The sequence below is a fragment of the Chiroxiphia lanceolata genome, chromosome 5, assembly GCF_009829145.1.
Source record: "Chiroxiphia lanceolata isolate bChiLan1 chromosome 5, bChiLan1.pri, whole genome shotgun sequence".
NCBI lineage: Eukaryota > Metazoa > Chordata > Aves > Passeriformes > Pipridae > Chiroxiphia > Chiroxiphia lanceolata.
The window spans coordinates 10,888,585-10,905,614 of NC_045641.1; the positions used below are offsets into that span (position 1 = coordinate 10,888,585).

General features: G+C 37.7%; 1 protein-coding gene across 4 annotated transcripts in view; it reads left to right on the plus strand.

The window, feature by feature from the left end:
• SEMA3C (semaphorin 3C) overlaps positions 1-17,030 on the plus strand; it is a 114,018-nt gene that overhangs the window by 16,790 nt on the left and 80,198 nt on the right. The window contains exon 2 of one of the 4 annotated variants that reach the window (XM_032688440.1): positions 5,047-5,083. The exons of the other annotated variants lie outside the window; for them this stretch is intronic. The gene's annotated coding sequence lies outside the window, so the exon portion shown is untranslated. The remainder of the gene's footprint in view (positions 1-5,046; positions 5,084-17,030) is intronic. 4 annotated transcript variants of the gene reach the window in all.

Genomic DNA, 17,030 nt, shown 5'->3' on the forward strand with positions numbered 1-17,030 from the left:
AAGATTCTAAATTACGTGGCCACATCCTGTTTTGAATGCATAAATTTGTCCAAGATATTTAATTTTCTTTCCTTTCAGTGGCTGAGTTTGCACACTCAAGCTCTGCTCTTTAGTGATGTGTATGCACACATACATATGCACAACCAGCATAGAAAAAATTAGTAATCTGATGCATACTTCTGAGTTTAACCTTTAGCTGTCATGTGATCTATACTGAAATATTTTGAATATTTGAAAAATTCCTTGGGACTGCATTGATTGTTAGGCTGTACAGACTTAGAGAAGGTTTGTTTAACCTCTCTACAAGGCTGTGATGGTCTCTGATTGGCATTATTCATCAGAGTCACTCTGTTTTTCCTGTCTTTGTAGTCACAGAATCATGTGGTTTGGAAGGGACCCCCAGCCAACGGTATCAAAGTAGATCTGATTGTATCAGGTTGCCTGAATAACTACAATGGCAGAAACCCCACCCTTCAGTATCAGTGTTCCAGTAGCCTCCCAGCAGGTCATTTCATGCATAAGTAAGTTGACTAATTCCTCATCCCTGGAAGTGTTCCAGGCCAAGCTAGATCAGGCTTTGAGCAACCTGGTTTAGTGAAAGGTGTCTCTGCCTATGGGGAAATGAAACGAGATGAAGTTTAACATCCCTTACAACCCAAACCATTCTATGATTGATTCTGAAAGTTCCCCTTTTCATTCATTTCTTAAAACTGGACAGACCTTGTTCTCTCATTTCTACATGCGTGCCCCGTGGTCCAGAAACATTATTTGTTCCTTGGCTTATTTTTAATCTTCCATTCTAATGCTGAGCTGCTTGCTTCGGTAGTTGCTCACGATCTCTTCACTCCTCTCCAGGTTCATCTCTGCGTATAACAGGAATAGAGTCTGGCTCTATGTCTATTACAAGAGTTCATCATTCAGCCACTTTAAAACTGACTAAAATCAGAATAAGAACAATATATCTTTCTGTGTGTACACTCACTGACTATTAAGTTGGTTTAGTGTCCATTTGGGGAAGAAAAAGGAGATTTTTTTGGCCCCAATGCAATTAGAGTCAAATATTGAGCTGGTTTGTTGTTTTTTTTTCCAGAGAATGTGAACAAATGTGATTTGAATACCCATGGCAGTTGTTTAGTGTATTTTGAAGTTGGATTTCATGATATTATGAGGAACTCACCTGCAGCCAATTTCAGAGAAGTTTCTCTATAACTTTCTGAGGATGCCTTTTGATTCCTTCACATAACTCCTATATGCAGTTTAAAAGGAAAAACACGTTTACCAGTTCCCTATTAATTTACATTTTGGGCATTAATCCTTGTCACTGGGGCAATCCAAAGCATTGCATCATTTGGTAATACCAAAATAGGAGCAAAATCTCTTGTATATGAAGAATAAAATAGAATAGATCTCAATTCACTCCTTTAGATTCTCTGCAGACAAATTCATTTCCATGTGGTAAAGGATAGATGGGTTTTGTCTGTAATGGGATATTCATTTTCATTTGATCTGCCTTAATCCTGAAGATATGGGTTTAGATCCCAGAGCCATTGAAAATATTAGCTTGATGTTTCCATCAAGCTTGAAAAGCTCTGTGACTGAAGGCTCTCAGCAGCTGTTATCTGCTATAATAAATGCCAGTGATAAAAAAGACTAGACAAGCTGAGGATTTAAGAACAAATAAAAGTATTTTCTTAATTAAGTTAGGAAAAAAAAGTCCTTTGATGATTTCTTTATTGATAGAAAAAAGTACAAAGATTGTTCTTTTCCACAAATACTGCTTAGGATTTGGGGGTCACAGTTCATAGCAAAATACACCACCTCTGTTTGCCCAGCTGCCACACCTCCTCTGCCTTCTCTCCTCCTGTATGTGAAGAGGCTGAAAGCAAGGTAAAGGGAATAAGAGATTTAGTGCTGCTCTAATTGTAGATGATAATTAATGTAAATGATGTTAACAGGATTAAGACTTTTTGCTTCCATGTGCATATCCCACCTGAGAAGAATGGTACCCTTGTATTTAAGCCCAGGGAACAGAGCATAGTCTTCCAGTGTGGTTTTGGCTACATAGTGACATGTAATGGTGATCCAGAATGCAGGAATAAGTCTTGCAAGTGCTTTTATTTTGGTTTTTTTGTTGTTTGTTTGTTTGTTTTATCTGTTTTATTTGTTTGTTTTGGGTTTTTTTGGGTTTTTTTTAAGTCACCTTTGCAACAACTGGAAACTGCTCCTCCAGCATAACCCGGGCATTCTAGATAGAATGGGCCCTCAAACAGAAGCAGGCCAAAATGTCAAAACCAAAGGAAACTCTTAAGGAGAAAAAGGATATGGGAGGGATGTTCATTTCAGCTTTCATTCCGAGTTCAATTTTATGGATGTTACACACAAATTAAAGTAAGATTGTGTTACAGAACTGTGTGTTACAAAACCTTGTGGCACAAAATTTAAAGAAAAAAAAATCCGTATTCATGTCTGTGTCTCCATACACTTTGAACAGATGTGTTTTAATTTCAAAATGGTCCACAGAGGTTTATACCCAGCATAATGCTTATATAGCAGCAGTCTTTCTCTGTCTTACATGTTTCCATTTGGTTTTGGCAAAACAACAACTAAAAAGACATTCCATTTTGTGGGGACAAAAAACCCTTTCTGCAGTCCAATGATGTTACTGAACTTTGGATTATGATCATATTTTCCAATGGGTGCAGTATTTCAATTAGAAATCTACATTTAATCCCTCTCCACCCTAAAAGAGGGTGTGCATTTATGAACACAGTGATACATGGCAATGTTCAATGCTTTCTTTCACTGTAAGAGAGTATTCAACTTTCTAATGAAAGTTAGAATGAAAACAGAATAGATTAATATCAGCTTATATGTTTTTACAACTTTTATCTTGTGTCCAAGCTTCAGCATGAAGCGTTTGTTCAGTTCAGAGGTTTCAGAGCCCATGGAAGAGGGCATGCATTAAAAGGTGGCACTTACACGTGTCAGGATAGGCCTTGCTACTGCTCTTGCCAGTGATGAACAGGGCACGTTTGCTGTTGTCCCTTCTTCTCTGCCCACACCAGTAATTGTGACTTTGCATTATTTATAGAGACTGAGTTGGTTTGCAGTTTTGTTTTTTCCTGCTTTTCTCTTTAGCCACTATCCAACATGACTGTACCCAAGCTTTTTGTTGAGGTTTGTCTGGTGGAAGCAGAATTAAAGATTTTTGTGTACTTTGCCATCTTATGACAACTGGCAGCAATTGAAATGAGGCATGTCAAGCAACTACCACAAAAAGAAATCAGTAATTTACAAGTTCAGAAAAAGGTTGAAGAAACAAGCCTTCTCTGTAATTTTGCTGTCTTGTACAGTTTGTTAATATTTCCACATTTGAGAATATTTAATTTTCCTAATTGAGGAAATGTTACACTACAGTTCAGAAGAGAAGGCAAAATCAAAAGCAAAATACTCCCATTTTCATCAGAGCAGTGCTAATGCTTATGTTAGTCAGTGAGAAAAACATGGGGGTGTATGGGAAGCAATAATTCATTACTGTCTCTCCTGCAGTCAATTAAATATGTCTCATACCTAACTGATTAAAGCTGCCTTTTTTTCCATTATGATAATAAGATTCATTAGAAACAGACTGAGAGTAGGACCATTTCTCCAAGCATTTAAAATCTTTAGAGGAAGGGAAAAAGTAAAACCCAAATGCCAGCCTTGCCAGTTTGAGTTTGATTATATAAAGTCAGTAGCTGTAGCTTGCAATGGATGCAAAGTTTTTCTTCCTGCTCAGTTGTTGACTCCTGTCATAGCTAGACCTGCTGAATCTTAACCAGTACAACACATGTGAGAAATTTTAACTCATGACAAAACCATGGGTCGGAAAGGTGATGATCTGCTGCGTAGGCACAAGTCTAAAATGAAGATCCCAAGTTAAATCATAGATCGTCTCGCAGAGTAAAGGACCTTTCCCCATCCCCAATTTGGCTGCTTTTAAAATACTATAATTACAGAAGGATTTCAGAGAACCAATCTTTGTAATGCCTTTCTCTTTCTATAAAATCTATTGTTACTTATTTCTAAGCTCCTTAAGAGACTATATACTGTTCTGCCAGGCTAAAATATGCATTGCCCTTAAAATTCTTCACACTTACTGTCTCCTCCAATTTGATTCACATTTTCTCCCTTCTGTATCTAGTTCCCTGTCCAAGTTAAAATGTAAAATAAAGTAGAAGAGATGTTTGGGCCTCTGAACACATTGCTGAAAGGTTCATTTTTCTACACACAAGTGTTCAGAGTATTTCTCACAGAAGAATAGCATAAATTATGGAGATTCTGTTCACAGAACAGTGAATGGTATTGTCAGTTTGCTTAGGAAAAACTAATGAGGTTGTAAAGAAATACTGTCTGCTTTATAAGAGTAAAATTTGACAGCTGGAAAAACAAGGGCAATAGGCTGACTTCCATTTTCCATTGATTTTAGCCCCCAACATTCAGAAGACTTCCTTTTCTGCAAAACCACATTCACGCTGCCTACAGACGAACTCACAATGCTCTTTTGCTCCAAGCCAGAGGCAGATTAAACTTCATTAGTGGAGTAAAGCTTGAGGAAAGTTCAAACTGTAACAGATAGTAATTTGACAAATAAAGAATTAGGGTTTGTTTTACTAAGGCAAAAATAAAGGCCAGAGCAAGGTTCCCATGGCTCTTTTGTGCCTTTAACCACTGAGTAGGAATACCATCCCTTTTCATAGTTTGGTTTACATACTGTATAAGCCTAGTAGACAAATACCATGGATTTTTTAATGCATTTAAGCACTCAGTTGAGACATGCATATGTCTCATTAAATAAAAAAAAATATACCTAAAAGTATTTGCCTTAGAGCTAGAAATAAGAACAGAAACTAAAATATGTGTTCAGAGTATTCTTAGTAGATGCACTAGTAGCTCAGCTTAAAATAAAAAAAAAATGAATGCATTTTATGTCTGGATAGATTGCATTAGGTTTATGCAATAACAATAAATTCTCACCCAACCATCCTCATATTTACACGTTCCCAGGCCTTACTGTTCTAGAATAAAGGATGGATCATTACAGGTGAGTGACAGATACCTGTGGTAACTGATGGGCTGTGATTTGAGAATTTAATTTCTTCTCACTCCACTAGCAAACTATATAATGGCTAACGTGCAGTGGCACAGTCACATACAAAGGTGTCTGACATTAATACCTGAAAACTTTTTATTAATATATATTGGATGAGCTTTAACAATCTACTTGCTATATACTGTGCGCTGGAATGTACAAAAGATAGCGACTGCATGCAAACAATATTACAGAGTGAGGGCTAATGCAACAGAAAAATGATGTGCTGAAATACCTGGCAAAAATATGTGACTGGCTCCTGCAGTGGAATTAAAAGCCACTGTGTCTTTGTGTCTGTGCTTGTTCTTGTGCCCATGGGGAGAATTAGGCAACCCTGTCAAATAAACAAATACTCCAAAAATCATCGTGCTTCTTTAAACTTTACCTGGAAGTATGAAGGGGATAATCTTGGAGGACAGAAATAGAACACAAATCTTAGTATTTAGTTGTCTTGTTCAGGTCTTCAGGGAGGTACTGCTATTAGCCTGGAATCTGCACACAGGATCATTGCCTGAAGAGAAATGTTTGCATAGTTTACATTCAAAGAGCTGAGCAGAGATTACTTTCTTTGCTGCATTGTATATAACAAAGAGAGAGAGAGAAAATGTTTTAATTTCCATATTAATTTGGAAGGAAGGAGTCAGAAGTTCCAATTCCAGACGATGTTTCTTAAGTAACTGTTGTAAGTAGGAGACATAAGGTAAGGTAATCAAAGTGTGCTTTTCACTCTTCTCTGTAGGCTCTGCTGTGATACACAAAAAATAATTCAGAAGGAGTTGAACTCGACTGAGAAGCATAAGTAGCTCAGGTTAGATCCAAGTCCTACGTTCAGTGTCTTGTTTTCATAATTACAACTTTATTTTATAGCAGCTGGTAACTATGTAAAACAGAGAAATTGTCCTTTTGGTATAGCCTTTGGGATGGTGGAAGACCAGAGCTGTGGCCAACTGCGATTCCTTTCTTCACATCCACCAGATGATTCTTGTGGCCCCAAAATCTTCTCTTTGACTGTCTTCTGCATGGATTAGGCCTCATACATCAGTTGTTGTGCTGCATCTCCCAGACTGAATGTTGGGAAACATCTAATTTTGGAAGGCTGGTAACACTCTGGCCTGGCTTTAAACTGGCTCACAGATGCCAAAACTGAGTTAATTTTGTACATGTTGCCAGAAGGTACTCCTGTGCTTGGAGGTTTTAGGTTCTTACTGTTGTGAGTGAACAAATCTGTCAGTTTTATATGATAGCGATCCCCAAATGCTATATATAGACATACAGAGATGCCTGTGTTCTGGAAAGGATTTAAGCCCTGGTGAATAACTCCTTTAAAACTTTACAAGGTTAGTTAAATTGTCATTTGGTACTTTGTAAGAACAATTTACTTTATGACTTGAAGGAAACTACTGCAGTGAAAGCAAATATAAAATGATGAAGAAAGTGAATTTAGTTTTCTAAATTATTTTTGCAGAAGTAAAGGGGAAAAAAAGTGATAAAATTAGTCAGGGTGAAAATCGTACATTTCTTAAAAATAAGGCATACATTGTAGTCAATACATGTGTCAGAACAACCCTGATGATACTCATTTAAAAACCATGAAATGCAGGGTAACTTATAAGCTAATTCTGAAGTGTGTAATGAATAAAAATTTCCTTATGTTGCAATTAGAATTTGTGCTGACAGTGAAAAATACAGTTTGAAACCACACATTTAGACTGACTCCCTTTTCTCTCTTCGTCATTCAAGTAGCCTTCTCAGCTGTGTATGTGGGGGCAGCTGCATTTACCTCTAATGAAATTATGCCAGCAGAGAATTTGGCTCTGTTTCATTAACTTTGCTTGTTTCTCGGAGCTTTTATGTCTCGTTCCCTCAAGCAACAGAATAGATATCTATTCAAGATACTTGTGAATTCAGAACACTTTATGTTTTTTGCCCCAGGTAAGGAAGGTGTCTAAATCTCTCTCTTTTCCTGATTTACACATGTACACACACAATTCTGTTCCTTTGTCTATGTGTGCACACACATTTACACACAGGCACAAAAGGTCACTGTTAGACCTCTATCTTAAGACTTGTATTATAAATATAGGAACTGTGAAAAACAGAAATATGAGAAATCTTAACTCCTCTAATCCACCTAATTTTATTGAAAAAGTGTTTGCCCCAGCACATTTTTGAAGTGCTTTCTCTTGCTCAGTAATGAATGTCTTAAGCACAGAAACTTTTTTCCTGTTATTTCAGCAAGAAGAATTATTTTCTAACTATGAGCCTTTGTTTTCTATTTTGTAACTCTTTGTAACAGTCAATTATACTTTTGTGCACCGTCCTAATCCTGTCCTGTTTGAGCACAGTGTACTCACACAGAAACTGTTGCTATGTTGCTTTACAATAATAATTTTTTGACCTTGCTGGGCATGCTTTGGTTTGTTTGTTTGTTTGTTCATGTTTTCTTGGTGTTCCTTCATAATTCTGTTTCTTAAGTCTCTTGAATACTTAGTGTTCCAAACTTGTGCGAGTTGTCCCTCACATTACTAACACTGAAGAACTTAGCAGGAAAGTTCATTATTCCATGGATAAACTCAGGGTGGTAAAGGGCTGTTCTTTGGTGGGATTCTTCCAGGTAGGCTTCAAAGTGATGCTAAATACAATTCAGTGCATTTTTAATTAATTTCTTGCAGGTGCATACGCTTCCATTGTTCTAATGGTAATTTAATGTGTGCAAATCCAGACTAACTCCCTTGAAGTTGGTGAATATGCATCACCTTCTTAATTGTGTATTAAGGGATTAGATTTGAAATGGTAAAACTACAGTGAGCCAAGTCCGTAGGCATATTCCCATATCAGCAGTGACACAGAACTAGTGAACTAACAGAGCCAAGACTTTGGACAACTCTACATGTTGATGTGCGCGCTGTTTCCTGAAGCTTGTCATTTTGCCATTGACTCACCAACTGTACAAATGCATAGGCCTGTGTTCTCAACTCTTTCCTATATCAGGCACAAGTCTATTCTTGCCCTCTAAAGACCACATGTGCAGTAGAACAGAAGCGTCAAGAGAGTATGTTGTTCCAGAGGCTTTCAGACTAATTCCTCCTACATTTTGCCATTCAGCTTGACTGGAGAGGGAAATCTCAGGTTTTACCCATGAAAGGAAATGATACCTGAAGTCACACACTTGAAGGCCACTCAGGTAATTTCCTTAGTGGTACCTGAGACAGGATCACGTTGTCAGGTGTAATGGGGGAGACCCATGTGGAGTTGGGTTGCTGGTAATAGCAGGCAGCAGTGCTGAATTAGACTACCTTATCTCAGGATTTTGTCTCCTTGCTTTCCCCTGTAGCACTTAGGTGTCAGCATAGTCTGCTGGTTGCAGAGAGATCCAGACAGTGTTGTAGTACTGGAATAGGGGCTTCAGGATGTAGGAACATGTTTTTAACTATGTGACTGCTATTGTCAGTATCGTTACCGATGTTGGAATATTCCGTTGTAAGCAGATTTCATCAGAGTCCTGCTGCCAATGCTGAAACCTTTTTCTGTACATTCTTCATGTGTATAGGTACATCTCTTCTTCTAATAGCTTCATTTGAAAGCAGGATTTTGACTTGCATATAGACTTGTGCTCTAAATAGCCTCCTACTTAACCAACAAGGATACTTATGTCTAAGGTGTTGTGTGTGCCTCGAGCTTGGTGTAACATTGTTTACTCAGACAATTGTCACTGGTACCAGCTCTCCTTATTACACTATTTAGCAATCTGCTGCCTCCTTGGCCTCTCAGCATCAGGACATACCCTGCAGAAAGCAGCCTCTGCATGCCCTGAAAGAAGCTGGTGATAGAAAGGAGAATGAAAATGTAGTTCATCAGTGGAGTCTTTACTGCTGTTGTGCAATATGCATGTCAAATCATCTCCTTATGCTTGTTTACTGTATAGCAGAAAATAAGTTGAATTGTTGAGGAATTTTCAGTCTTAAGAAAGTTTAACAGATCCACAGTTTCTTGGGCTGGAGGATAAAACGGGTATAGAAAAGCAAGTGCTTGCAGGGGTGTGAATGGGCTTTTGTTAAAGAACAACAGAAAACAAAAGACTCACCATGATGTTCAGGAAAAGCTTGTATTTTGTCTAATGCATAAGATATATTTGTCTAGCAATTGTATCCTTACAAAATAAGACCCAGGTACATATAACAAACAAATTAAATTAGACCTATATGTGTTGGATGGTTTGTTTTTGGGGGAATTTTTGGTGGGTTTTTTTGTTTTGGTTTTTTTTTTTCCTTTTAGGTGCATAATGTGCCTGAAGGCAGTTTTAACTTGCATAGGCTTCAAAGGTTTGTGATATATGCAAAATGAAATGCAATAGGAAATGTTGTTCAATTAATAATGTTTAATTAATTTGATGCTACTGTTCTTTAAGTAGGGTAAATAAATGTAGGCTGTACCTTTGAGCCCATTAGCTTTATCAATCCCTTGAAGGTATGAAAAAATTTGAAAGCAGCATTTGAACAAGTATGAAATAAAATAGAAAATGCTTATGTTTTGACTGGCGTCATTAGAATTTTTCCTTGGATTTTAAAGCAGTGTTTTATTGCCTACTGTGAAGAGTTTTTGCATAAAAGCCAGGAAACCCGGATGAGAACGTTGTGCAATATTAACCATATCAGGAGAGAGCCACTGAGTAAACTACAGAAATGGCATTGAAATCTGTAGGACTGGTAGGAAAATAAGACACTACTATCACTTTTCAATACATATGAGACATCAGAACTGAAAATAAGAGAAATCAGTGCTTCTGATCTTCAGGTACATTTTACATAATTTTCTCTCCTGCTTTTCTTCATTATCATTATTACTTTCCACCTTCAAATACAGAGTTTTCTGTAGTTATGCTGCAGCAACTCTAGTGATCTTTCTTCCTGAGCCTGATTTGATCCTGTGCTTTTCACACTTTATTCCCCATGTCTGAACAGGGACTTGGATTTTACTGGGGCGATCGTGGGCAGCTCTGTGTCCCTGTCCAACCTCCATGCCTCCATGAGAGCAGCAGGGCTTTGCAGCGACCACCACAGCCAGACAGGACTGCAGGCTCTGCAGTGCTGCTGCCCATGCCGTGGTTGAGCTCTCTTGACTTTTTGCCGAGATGACAGAGCTGCCCTGCGATCCGGTCTGGGGTCACGGCCGTCCCCCCAGGCAGAGCAGCCTTCCCGGACAGAGATGCCACTGCCAGCGGGCAGCTGTGTCTCACGCCGTGTATTTTTGGAAGTCTCTGAACTTTACAGTTAAAGATGTGCCAGAAGTAGTTAGGAAAAGTTCAAGAGACACTGAGCACTTGAGTGCTTGCTTTTTAACCCGCTGGTCTGACAGTGTTAGTAAAACCTAGTTTGACAGTCCTCAATGCAATTTAAGTGGATTGAGCTTGCAGCTGCAGGTTGGTTTGTTTCAGTTGCCTCATGGGCAGCAATTACTTCTGCTCATTAGAAACTCTCAACATTTTTTAAAAAATTATTAAAATATGTTTTCAAGTTTCTAATAAAGAAAAGCTTTTTAAGAATATAGTTTTTCCAGGAATCGGTCCTGGAGTAATGTGGGCTGAACGAGCATTAGCACCACTAGTGAATATGCCACAGCAGCAGGCTCTGATCAGCAGTGGAGGAGTGAGAGGAAGAGTGAGGAGTGATGGCAGGAGGAAAGCAGAAGTGGACTCTGCTTCAGAATGAGCGGACCAGCCAGGAAAGTACTGAGCTGAATTAAAGTGGGAAAGAATTTTTTTTTTCCCCACTAGAAAAGAAGTAAAGAAAAGCTTTGGTTGGTTTGTCATGGAGTCTAATTTAGTTAAACTCAGTGGGCCACTTACTGGCTTCCATGGAAGGAAGAAGTGTGTATTCATTAAATCATGTTAAAGATGAATAAAACTTCCCTGTTGCTTCAAGTGTTTCACCTTTTCTTTCTGTAATACTCCTAAGTATTTGCCACGAGGGGCTCATTGGCTTTCCAGGAGATTTAACATTCATGTAACAGTCCAGAAACATAATTGTCTCATGCTTTGGTATTACAGCATATTTTGAAGAGATTTATGGGGAGGGAAGAGTTTGAAGAACAAACTGTCTTCTCACAAAAGGTTTTTGCTTTCCCTCTGTGACAAACCACCCTCCTCCTACGCACGTTAGCACCTGTGAAAGTTTTTGTGTGTGCTGCTCTTCCACTGTATGTGTTCCTACTCTGCACAAGTTTTCGGAGGGCCTCAGTTAGAATATATTTGCAATGCTTAACTTTACCACTTAGTATAATTTATATGTCCAGACTAAAAAGTTTCAATAACTGTGACTTTTTATACTGCTAAACACAGAAATTTAGCACTCCAAATACTGATTTAATTCATGTGTGGAGGCATTCTTTTGGGGAAAAGATGGAATCTCATTTGAAAAATTATTTCCATTATATTCCACCCCGGTAGCTATTTTGGGGTAGACACAGCAGAGACCTTTAGTGTGAGTTAAACCAGCTTTCTTTATGTTCTAACATAAAGCCCATTTAAGCATTTCACAGGAAGACTCTCCAAGCTTGCACGGCTGTCCAGCTGTCTGGACAGACTGTGTACAACAGGTGTTTAATTATGATCTCAGTTACATATATACTAATAGTCCCTGGTGCTGCCTTTCAATACTTTGTTTTAGCTCAAAATCTAATAGTTTCAACTTGATATCACTATTGACTGTAAGCCCAATGCTTATGAATTCCTGTCTGTAATAAACACAGCAGAAGACCCAATTCTGAAGCTCATTCTGTCTAAAAAAAAAGGCAGTTCCTAAGACTGAGTTATTGTTCTTATTTTAAGAATGAAAATAAGATTTAAAATTAATAATTTTTTAAAAATCACAAAGACTGACACCTACTTTTCCCATCTTTTTCCTTCTAGCCATCAACATGTTTTACCCAGCAGGTCTAACAAACAGCCATATGCTCTTTAGTCTCAAGGGAAGTAGTTCCAGCTTGAAAATCAATATGTCACTACCAGGCTGTGGTAATGGATGCTTACAGCAGCAGGTTTATATAAGCTAATGGTGCACTGTGCAACAGCAGCTCATTTAGATGAAAGGGTTGACTAGTCTCATTCAAATGTTTGGGGCAGCAAAAGATGAATGTTTGTAAAAGCTGATCAAAATGGTAATTTGTTCACTGATGAGCAGCCTGTCTATAGTTGCTACTCTGGAGATCCTGTCAAGGAATACAGTGTACAGTAGTCCATAGTTTTTTTCTGCAAGATGTTTTCATATTTGTAAAGACTGACACATGAAACAATATAGTTTAAATTGGTTTTTTTCATGCATATGCATCAAACCCTCTAGACTTGGATAAGCTGGAATAAATCTGCAGAAAACAAAAATTGTAAATATGTTTGTAAAATTTGGATAGATTTTTTACAAAACTACATAGAAATCATCAAGGCCTGGATTTAATGTGTACTTTGAAAAGAGAGCCTAAGTGAAAGGCCTAAAAAGAGGTGGTTTTTTTAAAAGAATTCTGCTTTCATATTTTTTGTGGTTTGTTGTGGAGAACAATGTTTACAGGTCTTGTGGATCAAAGTTTGTGGGAACAACTATATTTTATGTTGTGTGCCATTGCAAAGCCATTCGTAGTGCTTTTAGTTCAGGATTTCTGTCCTCTCATTATGAATGGTGACCAACAACAAATCCAGACTTCCAGGTTAAACTGGCTTCTGTTTAGATTCTCACTTAGCGTGTAATACATAGCCCATGTTATGAAACCTACTTCTCATTCCCATCACTACCTGTTCAAGATAAGTTGCCTCTCTAAATTTGCTTCTGTCTAATATAGGAGGTCTTGAGGCAGTCCTTTCCACTCCTTTTCTATTATTTAGGATAAAATGACTTGTCTGAATAATTCAGATCCTTGCATTAGATTTTGGTTGAGTTCAGCTCTAGAAATGAGTGAAATTTTGTGCAGGAAGAAGCGATGCCATTCCTAACTGTGTCTGCTTCATTCTAATGTGCATAGCTTGTGGGGGTTTATTTAAAAAGAGCTGAAACACATAGCCAGTGTATATCTTAATCTCATGTTTGGACATGGTGTACTTAGTTTAAATAACTAGTTAAAAAGAGCTATTTAACAACCCTTTGTAACTTGCAGAAGCCAGAGCTTGCCTTGTTGAGCTTTTAAATTGTAACTAAACCATATTTTGGTGATGTACGGGTAACTCTTTCTGTTTGTTTATTTCAAACTCTTCCAAACTCATCCATCAGCTTGTTTTACATACATTTATAAGTGAAGTTTCATCGAAAGGACATGTGGCCTCTTGTTTGTGAATTTGCAGGGAGCATCAAAGGACATTATAAATACACCGAAAATTTCCTCTAGCAAGAAACAAAACCACCAGGTTATTTGTGCACTGTGCATGTTTATAGCCTACTTCAAAGGTTTTGGTTACCTTAGCTCTGAGCCGTGGAATCTCTCTTGCAGTTGATGGGGAGGTCAAGAACTCCTACATACACATATCAGCCTGGCAGACTGAGCTCGATGTCACAGCACACTAGCGTGTTGCCTTTTGTCTGAACAGTGGTCTGAAGCTCTGTAAAATAAAGAGACAAATACCCTTTTGGCATATTTTAAAAATCTGATCCACTGTCCCTTAAAGTCAGTTGAAAGATTCCCATGACCTAAATGTTGCTGTGGAGTCTCTTGCCTCAGAGGGAGCCTGTCGGAAATCTCTGATAGGATCCCAGGTTGGATGAAAAGGGAAAAACTGACAAACTATATTATCAAATATCAGAAAGCATAAGAGCTTGTGAAATGTGAAGCCTTTCAGTATATTAGGTCAGCTATTCACAGAGCTACCCCTTCACGTCAGCCTGGAAATAGAACTGATAAGTGAGCATGGGTGAGAATTAGATGCATTACAAATGTCTTCAAAAAACCCAACCGTGTGAAGAGGGCATTGCTGAAGGATCAAGTCAATCACTAAAAGACTAGAAAATAGCCAGCCTAAATTTAACTCAGCTGTTTTGTGATCATGCATTGTGAAATTACCATTCCAATTATTTGTAGTCTACCTGCATCTTTGGAATTAATCAGGGCCTGAGATATGATTCCTGGCTGTGGATCTCTACTGTTATTTGTGGAAGGTACAAAGTGGAAGAAAAACATTTCCGCTCAATGTTTCTGAGGAAATTGCGTCCTCTTGTCTGTTCCACAGTTTTCACTGACAATTCTAGACCAGACAATTAAGTAGTTTTCAAATGGTCAACCAGTGCTTTTAACAGGGGCTAAATTTCTGTTTGATTGCAAAAGTGACAAATATTTAGACTTTCAATTTTCCATCTATAAGTTAATAGACATGTTATAGTAGTAATTTAGTTAACATTTCTAAAGACATTCAGGTGCTTCTCTGAGCCGCTTTGAAAAGCCCAGAGTAATTGAGAATATTGTTTTCAAGAGAGGTCAAATGATCTCTATCACTGAGGAATGAAGATGGAAAAAAAATGAGTTACTTCAAGGTTGTTCAATATTCCATGCACTGAATGAGTTAATTGGAGTACTAAGGTAAATGTGCTGATGTAATTAAGAAACATGTTATAATTCATAATATTATAATTCACAATAACACAGAGGTCAAATTAGATTTTATTCAGGCACTTTTCATCTCCTGAGTGCTTGAATTTGCAGCATTAGTTTTCTTTCAAAGTAAAGCTGAATGAATTCATAAAAAACTTAACAACAGTGTTTTAAAAGCGTTCTGAGTACTTCCTTCCTCTTTTGCTGAAATTCTCCCATCATGCTCATGCTCATAAAAATCATAAACCATATATGATTTTTGAGGTTGTTCAATCCTCTGCCACTTAATTGGCAATGATAATGAGATGACCCTTGTTGATGAAACCTAGAGAAGTCACTTTTAACCATAGTGCAACCTCCCTCCTGGTGTTACCCGTTGTATTTGGTAGAAGGGATTATGTCCACATTCTGCCTGACCTCGCGTTGGAAGGTAAGGTAAAAAGATGTAAGTCTTGAGTTTATGGCAAAAAAGGCAACATCTGAGACAAGTTCCTTTCTCTCTGGTCTGATATCATGGCCTGACATGAGGCATTTGGTCCAGGCTGAAACATGTCCCTGCTGGGCACAGACGGGATAATTTCTCAGAAGTGCCCATTTTGGTCACGCATGGCTGCTTTTTCCAGAAGACAGTAGAGGACACTTCCTTGTAAAATTTCAGAGCAGTTGTTGAAGAGATGCTCAAACCTTTTATGTTATGTTATTTACATGACTATGCTAAAAGTATATATTATATTCAGCCTTCTTTTTTAGAAGAGCAGAAATGTGTAGCTGAAAAATTCCAGCCCAAGCCAAAGAGCCAAAATGGAAAAATTTAGTCCCAACAATTTTAGTTGAGCAACTGAAAACAAATGTGTTGAGAGCAACCTTTGTATAATCTAAAAATATATATAAGACTGATAAAGTGGTGGTTTCTGGCTACTAAATTAATAGAAAAATCTGATTACCTAAGTAATTTAGGAAAGGTCTATACTTTAATTGACCAAGAGTGCAAATGAACATGTGTATCAGAGACCTTCATGTTCTTTTTGTGTTACAATGCTTTTAAGCAAACTGGAATAAAAGCTTCCATAATGATATAAAATTATTTTGAAATACATGTTCTAAGAATAAAGTCACTAAACCCTAGCTTTGTCCTAGGAACACTGTTGCTTGACAAATCAGTGAAGAACACATGAACTGCTGTTATGCAAAAGAGTTAGTTTAGAACAGGTTGATGATTTACTGTAAGCCTGGTTCAGAGTTATGCAAATTTTTTTTGTCCTGTAGGTCTTGATATGAGTAAGAAATGCAAAAGAAAAGTACAACTCTGTAGCTGACTGAAAAGAGAGCAAATAAAAATATTGTGCTTATGAGTATAACGGTTTAGTGTGGAGGAAGGAAGAAAACAGTGATCATAATTCAAAAAGAACAAGTTAAAGGATATTTATCCAAGCTAGATATTTTCAAATGTGAGAGGCTGATTAAGTTTATCCTAGCCAAATTTAGGGAAAGTGTAAGGTCCCCAGTTCCAAGTCTATGGTTGTACTAACAAGTACAACTTTCTAGGAACTTTCCTGGGTGCTGATGCCATGGGGCATGAAGCAGCCCAGGTCTACACCAAAAATTACCTTTACCTCCAAAACAGGAATCTGCATCCAAAGCATTTGCTGGTAATCATCTATCCTGGAAATTTCCATACTTAACCCTAACTCATATTTGGTTGGGAAAGTGCTACCAAACAATGCCAGGCTCCTATTACTACAGTTCAACACTGTAATCTTGTGTCTTCAATGTTACTCACATAATAGTGACTTTTTCTTACTTGCTAAGTTCAGCATTAGTGAGTCTTTTCAAGAGCCCTTCAAGGATGGTGATGTCCAAGTGATCAGAGCATGCTGGATCAGCAAAGATGGGGCTGCTCTTTGCAAAGAGGTAAACAGAGGGTTTAAAAAAGTATGGACATGTCAATAATACAGGAACCAAAAAGCTTCCAAATTAACCAAAATGCTGTAAAAGTCGGTTTAAATGCATTTGAAGGATAGTAGATTTATAAGGTCTAAAGTAGATTTTAGTCTGATCCAAATTCCTTCTTTGATGGAGTGTCTGCTTTTATGGATGTGAGGAAGTGCATCTGTTACAGCTTGACTTAGCATTGCCCATTTCAAATTCATTTAAGTAAGCTATGGAATTAAGGTCTAGGTTAATTTAATGTATGCTTAGTGGGTGGAAAATAACTTAAGAATACTGTTTTGTTGTCAAACTGGAAAGACTTCTCTAGTGTGATTGCAAAGTGTCTGGAATCTGTTTCTATTACACATTTTCAGCAGCAGTTTGGATGATGGAATAGAATTTCCACATT